Consider the following 8,695-nt stretch of genomic DNA (forward strand, 5'->3'; position numbering starts at 1 on the left):
GATCGCTATACCCCAGTGCATCCTTAAAGCCTCTCATCTGTCTTTCAGATCGTAGAGGACCATTCGTTTTCTCGCTGTTATTCAGTATTTCATTGAAATCGCCAATGATAACCCAAGGCAGCGAGTCCATATCACAAAGATCACGTATCAATTTCCATGACTTGTCATGCTCACAGGTACGTGCAAATCCGTAGAATCCAGTCAACCTCCAGCGAGGATCTCCCGGACCCGACCTGATTTCCATATCAATATGATGAGCCGACGACGTACGCACACGCACATCAACATCCTCCATCCAGAATAGTCCCAAACCACCAGACTGTCCAACGCTGAGAACCTCCTTTGCATGATCAAAACCTAGTTCGCGTTGCAGATCTTGAAACTCCTTCAAGTGGCTGATTTTTGTTTCCATCAAAAATACGATCTGAGGCCTATTTTGAGCCACCAAATCCCTCAAAGCTCTCATCGTCGTTGCATTACCTATACCCCGAAAATTCCAACTCAAAATATCCAAATTCATGGATACAAAATTGCTCTCTTCAAGAAGAAAGTAAACCCTAGTCGCCCTTGACTAGGTCGAGAAATTGATAAAGTTGGTATCTACTGAAACCTGGTAAGGTGGCCCCAAAGCAGTGTTCAGAGAACAACCCCATAGAAACATCTGGCCTAAATACAATTTTTGTATTCACATTTTCCTAAACATCGGAAACATGGTCGTTAGCTATATATGCTCCAGAAAAACTATCAATTCACAAGGAAATACAATTTCAAGCACTTTTTAGATATTAATCAACCCAATTCATTAGACAAAACAGACCAGTGATAAAAATGGTAACTAAACCAACCCAACACATCACAGACAAAAATTCATAGAACACGTTGAAATAGCTAGAAAGGCAGTTTAATAAGACATATGATCGATTCTTACTTTGAGCTTTTTGTTATTTTTAGTCTCAATGTACATTTGAATCTCAATTGCATAAACTTCCAAATGTTGACTTCCTTTCTTTTGATCATCTGTACCATTTTCTTTTTGACAAGACTTATGGAGTTTCTTAAGAATCTAATAGTGCAACACAAGTTACTCTCAGTCTTTCAAGATCACAAATTCACAACCAGCATAGGTAATAAGATAAACAGATATTACCTAACTCATTCTCCCATATTCGCCCATATCAAACCAAATTTTGCAAAGCTTAAAATTTGCCTTCAACCAAAGCCTCTGCACAACAAGACGAAAAGAAACAAGAAAATTAGATGATTTGGCCCAGTGGTACTGATTCTTCTTATTAACCTAAAATTCATAGCCTCAAGGCGATTGTGATGCATTACAAACCAGAACTAAAAGAACGGATTAAACTCAATTTTCTGATTAAACTCAATTCATAAGCCTTTTCAGAGCACAAATTAAACTCAATTTTCCGATACAAATTGGCATCAAATAGAACAGAGTAAGCATCAAAACAAAAGTCAACATCAGGAGCTCAATTGCAACAGCAACACTTACCAGCTGAATCACAACCTATTTCACGCGTCTGAATATTCATACCTACAACAACAAAAAGATCAATAATTTAAGCACCTCAATGAAAGAACAAAATACTGTGCAGCTAAAAAAGCCTCGTCTCTCTAGGAAAGAACAAAATACTGCAAGTTGAGCAACTAAAAAAGCCTCCATTCTTTGCAAAAGAACAAAATGGCGGGACTACTACCTTCAAAAGAAGGCTAAGTATTATCTTCTCTTTTATTGTTTTCTCCAGTAGTTGCAGCATAAGCAAATTATTACAACCACTGAGCTCCAATATCCAAAAGAGAGACATTTTATAATTGACAAGCTGGGAAAACAAAGTTACTTTCAAGTTTGGCCCTTAAATTCGCCACTTTAGATAATGTATATGCTGATGCTATAGTGATATTCATGAAATGGGGTCAACATAGTAAATTAGATAGCATGAGATATGCAGAAGCATAAATTAATCAAACATGCATAAATCGTTCCTGGATCCACACACATATTTGAGCATTGATAAATGAGATTTATGGAAAAATTTGAAGAAGCTAGAAGAATTTAAAAAAAAAAAATTAAGGTGAAATTCTCACAGTCTTGAGATGAGAGCTCGTTTAAGGCGGTGCGTCCTGCGCAGTCCAACAAGAAGAAGTCAGAGAAGGGTGTCAAATGCACCGAATCGAAGCCCCAACAGCATCTGATAATTGATCGATGTCGAAACCCCCGGCAGAGCGTATCGGATCTCGAATTCCTTGATCTCCTCCTTGAAGGCTACATATAGATATAGAGGAGAAGATGAAGCAATCCAAGGTGAGCGAGGTTACAGAGACCAAACATGGACGACGTCTCTGAGAAGATTTAGCCTTCCATCTCATTTCGAGAGAGCTAGGTCATATATAAATTTTGGTAAGGTGATTGAGAGTGTTAAGACCGCACTGTTGGTGTGTCAGTGTGTGGGTTCGAGAGAGAGAGTGTGTGTTAGTGAGAAGTGTGAGAGATGGATCTAGATACGGATCTAGGGTTAAACTAAAAAGTACGAGAGATGGATCTAGAAGAACTAAAGAAAGAGATCTGACCGGGAGAGAGGGGGCTTTTTGATCCGACGGTTACCACTGAATATCAAAAAGGGAGAAACCCCCAAGTTGATGGACACCAGTATCATAAAATATCACAAAAATTGAGCCCAATTCAAATTTCTTCATCCATCAGTTCCGCAAATAGTTTGACAGTGGAAAGAGGAGCCCACTTGCATGCACTTTTGGACTATTTGGCCTACTTAATACCCACTGATAACAGAGGCTCCCCAATAAAATATTTATATAGGTCATTTACCCTACTTAACACGCATTGATAACAGTGGAAGGTAAAAAAGTCCCACTGATATTTTAAATCAGTGTGATACTGTTCTCTTTTCACACTGATGATTTTTAGTGGCTAAAAAAAGGTGCTATTGGGGAAATTTCTAATAGTGTTCGCTACCGTTCTTACAAAAAATTTATAATGCTTTTGTTCTTTATAAGATGGTTAGTCTGCTATTGAAAATTCATTTTTGTCTCAATCTTTGCACTAATTTATTATTGATTTTTCATGTTGAAGATGATACTAATGTGCAAACATGGAAGAAGATGTTGATGGGAACTTGGCAGACGTAGAGACATTAATTTATGTAATCTGGATAGTGTTTCAAAATTGCAGAAATCACAAAGATTTGCCGGTATAATTCAAGTGAAAGGATAGATTTTAAGCTCTTTTGTTCTCTGTTGGATCATAATTCATATATATATATATATTTGTGCCCTAAAATATGGAAATTACTTGTTCTAAAAATCCAGTTTAGTGATGATTAATCTAATTCCATATTTTGTAGAAAATCTTGACAAGAGGAGAAAAAATGAAATTTAGGCGAATTTTACTTTCACAACCAATTTTGGTGGCACAAGTACTTCGTGAAGCAATCTCAGAAAAATAGGAGCTTAAATGGAGCAATAAAGCCATGGACCATGAAGTACTGATGCAAAGGACTAAGTCTGATCACTTATTTAGCCGGAAATTACAAGGAAAGTCCATTGAAATAGTTGTGCAAAATAGTTGCTGCAAAGCAGAAAACTGCAGTTCAAAATCAGCTTATCGGGAACAGTTTTGGAGAGCTTTTCTTGCAATCTTCCAAGTAGACTCTTGCAGAAAGGACTATCATTCCTTAAAGTCATGATGTTGTAGTACAAATGAGCCCAAGAGCTGGTCATAAATGCCATCAAGGCAGCGGGAATTAACGCTCAAATTAGGCTTCCCGAGAAGGCAGAAATTGTCAGCTTTTCACGAAGTTTTTTCAAAGATCTTTTTCGGCGACTTACTTGGAGTTTTTTTGAAGGTTGTTAATCATCCTAGAATACATGATGTCATAGAGTATGTAGGAGTCGACAATCATCCAAAAACATGGCAATAGCAAGTCAAACCTAGTCCAAAAACGAAGCTTCAGAAGCAGAAAACAAATCCTAGTCAAATAAAGGTAACTTGGCGAAGAATCCTTTTTGGACGGGTTTGCTATGCATTTTTAGAAGGTTCATAATGATAAAATTATCAATGAGAGTCCTAGAAGAATCCTACAAGATTATGGCAAGATTAATCAATCATATTATCGTTTAGATAATAGACATTCCCATCTAGTTTCTCTCCCATGCTTGTCACATTGACTTTGGTGACCCAAAACGTTCCCAACACTCTTCATTTTCATGTTTCCCATGCACAATAAAGAGAGCTAGCTACTCCTCTCTTCCCTAAGTCATCTTTTTCTACTCTACACTCTAATAGCTCATCATTACTTCTCTCTTTTTACTCCATCTCTTTCATACCTTTTTCCCTTGTTTTTGGGATCTATTACCACACTTATACTCCACCTCCATGCTTCTTACAATGCTTGAGCTGCTCCCTTTTGCTTCCATTCATCATTTTACTCCTCTCTCTTTTCTCTATATAAGCATCCCTTCATTACACTCTTAAGGCATCACCCATATCACTCAATTACACTTCTTTCTATCTCCATCTCAACCACAAAACCTCCATCTCCACCTCCCAAAATCCAAACCCATAATGCTCATACTATCCATACTATCCATACTACTCTATCTCCTCCATCACCACCACATTTCTTATCCTCTACCTCCATTAACACCACCACTACTACATCATTTTTCCACTCTCTTTTTTATCATTATTTTCTCCATCTACTCCACCTATTCACACAATACATAATACAAGCTTCACTATCTTGTGTCATCAAATTTTCAAGAGCAAGAAGGAGAGGAAATCACCACCACCATCACCACCAAGACTTGAGCTTGGTGGCCATCTGACACACCACTAAGCCAACTTTATCCCTTTTACTCTAGATTATATTTTGGTGTTTAATTTGATTATGAAGTTAGTATATGTAATTATGAGTGAGTAGTACTTTGTTGGGGATAAAGTTGAAAGCCTTATCCAATCTTGTATGAATTGATGTTTTAATTTACATTTGATGCTATTTGTGATTTTCTTCTTCATATGCTAATTCAAGAAGTGAATGCATTTATTCAAACTTAACTACTTTGAATGTGTTGTGTTTGTCATCTCATAAAAAAATGTTTAGGGAGGAGTAGTTAACCTTAAGCATTGATAGCATGATAGCATCCTCTATGTGCATTTGAAGGTTGTGAGTTAAAATCACCTAGATCTAGGATTGGTTTGCTTGCATGATTATCTAAACTCAAAGCTTTATGCATCTAGGAATAATGAATTGAGACTTAACTGTTAATAGGATTTGTTTTTAGGTAGTTAATTCTAGACTTATCCGGTTAGAATTGATAACATTAAAGGAGTTTAACCCTTTGTAGTCTTATCCGAATGCAAAGAGGGTAATTGGAAAATTAGAATAGCATCACTTGTATTTGAACTTCAACACTTATAAGGGAGGTTAGTGGTAGACAATCCAACCTCTAACTTCATCCATTATATTACTAGTTTAGTTTAGAGTAGTTTACTTTACACTCGTGCATTTATTTTAATTTGGTTCACCACTCTATCCAACAAACAATTTCACTACCACCACAATGCACATACTCACCATGAGCCTAGATTTCCTTGTGAATTTAGGTTTGTGATTATACATTTACATATTCTAGTTCTCCTTAGGTTAATACCCTAACTAGTGAAAGGAATCCATTTCGACAACTTTTCTTAAATCCTTCTACTATTAATTGTACCCCTTATACTTGAGGGTGGCTATTCGGCTAACATTCTCTAATTTTTATATTTTAGTTGAATTTGTTTTCCAACTTAATTTATACCATGCAAAAGCTAGGATGTACCAAATTTCGGCATGCAGATCTCCCCTGCCTGGAATTTGGCCCAACTCCTATCCTTGGATTCCTCTTCTCATTTGTCTGCCCTTCCGGTTGATTAGAATTATTTGAATGTGTAGGGAATTATTGATAACAGATGAGATTGTTGAAATTGAGGGTAATGGCGTTAAGAAACCTACAATTGTTTGAATGTGTAGGGAATTTTTTTTTCTTCCGAATCTGTGAAGGATGTAATTAAATGATAATTCATTATGTTCTAAGTTCTAACAGGTTGATCAAAATGATTGGTGTAATGCTATTTTATATAAATAAAAAAATCGAGCACAAATTAGGCTTCTTTATATATTTTCTCTATTCATGTTTCAATGCTTATCAATAGTTTATATTCGATCTCTGTGTTTTTGTTCAATCTTCTTGGGCTCTTCTTAGCTTTTAGTATTTCTGTTTCCCCAGTTTGTATGTATTTTCTGTTTCTTTGTATTGGGTGTGTATCAGATCTGGGTGTTTTGTATTGGAGATAGGTTTTTGAGCTTGAAAGTTCTTTTTTTGTTCTGGGTTTAACATTTTTCTGCCTTTCATGTTGATTTTTCATATAAAACAGAGACTTTTGTTTACATTGGCATAATAATTAGCATAGTAGAAAGACTAATGAGTTGGGTTCGTCGATTATTATGTGTTTTGGCAATGTACAAGTAAAAAGCTACTGTCTTTTTAGCTTTTTATTAGCTGCTAAATTTACAAGAGCTTTCTCTTTGTTTTTGCCACCAACTGATGACCAAAGCAATGTTGGTTTTTGTTTTGCTGTCTAGAGGAAGTGTGGATCCAAGATTGGGAAGCTATTGTTCACTGTTGTCGGGGAGCTCTTATTGTTTGCAGTTTGAGTTTTAGCACCTCTGCGTGTGGTAAGAACTACCTCTTTCTAATTTTAGGTTTTGGGTTTATGCCATGTTTGATTCTAACATTGGGAAGTTTTTATATAAAACTAATTAATAAGAGTTAGAACCCTAATATTATTAACTAGAAACAATCAATATAACTGGAACCGTAACTTTCTATTACCTGAGAAGTTTAACTATCTGATAAACATTGTTATAGTTGACAAATACTTAGGCCACTGCCAAAGTTTTCTACTCCTTCCTCATTAATATTGTAGGCAGAAATCCAGATGCTCTAGAACACAGTTCATACAAAAGTAACACAACCATCAACCATACTTGCATCATTACCATATAGTATATACTGGCGAGTGGGATCATATTAATTAAGCTTCGTCTGTCTTTCCATTTTGCATTTATCAAGTTAGCATTTCATAATGATGAGATACAAGCTAAAAATAGATTTTACACCTAAAACGACCTCGAATGGAAATCATCATACACCAAACTCCTGTTTCTTTTCCAAGCATGCAGTGCATCGGAGCATTGCTATACAAATATGACAAATATAATAACTCTATCCTTAAGTTGAATTGTGTCATCGCAAAATAGGATAATCTTTTTGTTCTAATCACAAAATAGTCCTTTCAGTATTCTAAAACACATCGGTTTTTAAAAAAGGAACGCGCTAGCTCACGATCTGATCTGGGGTTGACTCTGTTTGGCAGGGGCGGCGCTCTTCCATGGTGCGGTATGGAAGGCAGCATGATGATGGCTGCGGTCCGGTGGTTCTGGCGGCGCGGTGCAGGCGGTGGTTCGTCGGCAATGGTTGTGGTGGGGGTGGGCCAGACTTGGCTGGCAGATTGGGTCTCCCTTGATTCCTGGGTCGAGGTTTGGGCTTGGGTCCTCCTTTTGGGCCTGGCCTAGGTTGATCTCTTTATTTCTGCTTTTATCTTTATTTATTTTAGTTGGTTAGGGTTGTCTCGCCTTTGGCGTGTAATAAGTACCTACATATATTTTGTAGGGAGAGTCGGGCTACATGCCTGTGTGTGCACTCTAAGTGCCTTGTCTGCCCTAGCGAGGGGACGATCTATTGTTAAATGGTCGCAACCTCCTAGTGGCAGAATGAAACTAAGTGTCGTCGGATCTGTTTTCCGGCGGCAACATAGTAGGAAAGCTGTGATTTTGGTATTTATGCTTCGTTGTAATCGAGTTATCTTTCCGTTATGTCACCGCTTTGTCAAAGCAAATAGAGTAGCCAATAGTGCACTCTTTGCTAATTGGTGCTTGTTAGAATAATGTATTTTGTAGAGTTTTCTGATATTATTTCAGGACGCGCTATAGATGCTTATTGTAATCAGGGGTTTAGACACAATGTCCCCCCCCCCCCTTATATTTGGCAGTTTCATTAATCAAGGCTGGAGGGTAGCCGCACAAAGCTCTCATTTCAAAAAAAGAATAGAGAATTAGGGGAGGAATCAAAGATATCTTTTATGAGAGTCATGAGCAAAAAACAATTAGTTATGTTTAAACTTTTTTTTTTAGTAGAAGACGAAAAATAGTCCGTCAAGATTTCATTAATACGCATGCCAAGAGGGCCATTACATACCCTCTCACTGCCTTCTATAGACAGAACAAGGATTCATGATGAAATCCACAGTTGTACATAGGGATAGACCAACTGTATTTGAACTTACCTCTCACTTAAAAGAAGTGAGCCTATAATTATGAACTTCATAGCAAATAGGCACACTACAGACACAAAAGTGCCTAGTTCCCTAAACAATCAAGGGATTATTAATAGAAAGTAAAAACTAACTATTAGAAAAGCCCAAGAGGGCAGACCATAGGAAAGTCACCATCTCCAGCCCAATAAGCATGGTCAGACCCAAGCCCAGTACCAATCACCTCTACACGACAATTTCATGCACAGTTTCCTCATCACTTTCGATCGATCAAGGCTACCACGACCATGC

General features: G+C 37.2%; 1 long non-coding RNA gene across 1 annotated transcript; it reads right to left on the reverse strand.

Moving 5' to 3' along the window:
• Positions 1 to 569: 569 nt before the first annotated feature.
• LOC133733892 (uncharacterized) lies at positions 570 to 2,446 on the reverse strand. The gene is made up of 4 exons (XR_009857965.1): positions 2,101 to 2,446; positions 1,508 to 1,549; positions 1,148 to 1,222; positions 570 to 695 (listed from the first exon to the last, which is right to left on the reverse strand). It is a non-coding gene; the product is annotated as an uncharacterized LOC133733892 (long non-coding RNA).
• Between the last annotated feature and the right edge of the window lie 6,249 nt (positions 2,447 to 8,695).

The sequence above is a fragment of the Rosa rugosa genome, chromosome 2, assembly GCF_958449725.1.
Source record: "Rosa rugosa chromosome 2, drRosRugo1.1, whole genome shotgun sequence".
Classification (NCBI taxonomy): domain Eukaryota; kingdom Viridiplantae; phylum Streptophyta; class Magnoliopsida; order Rosales; family Rosaceae; genus Rosa; species Rosa rugosa.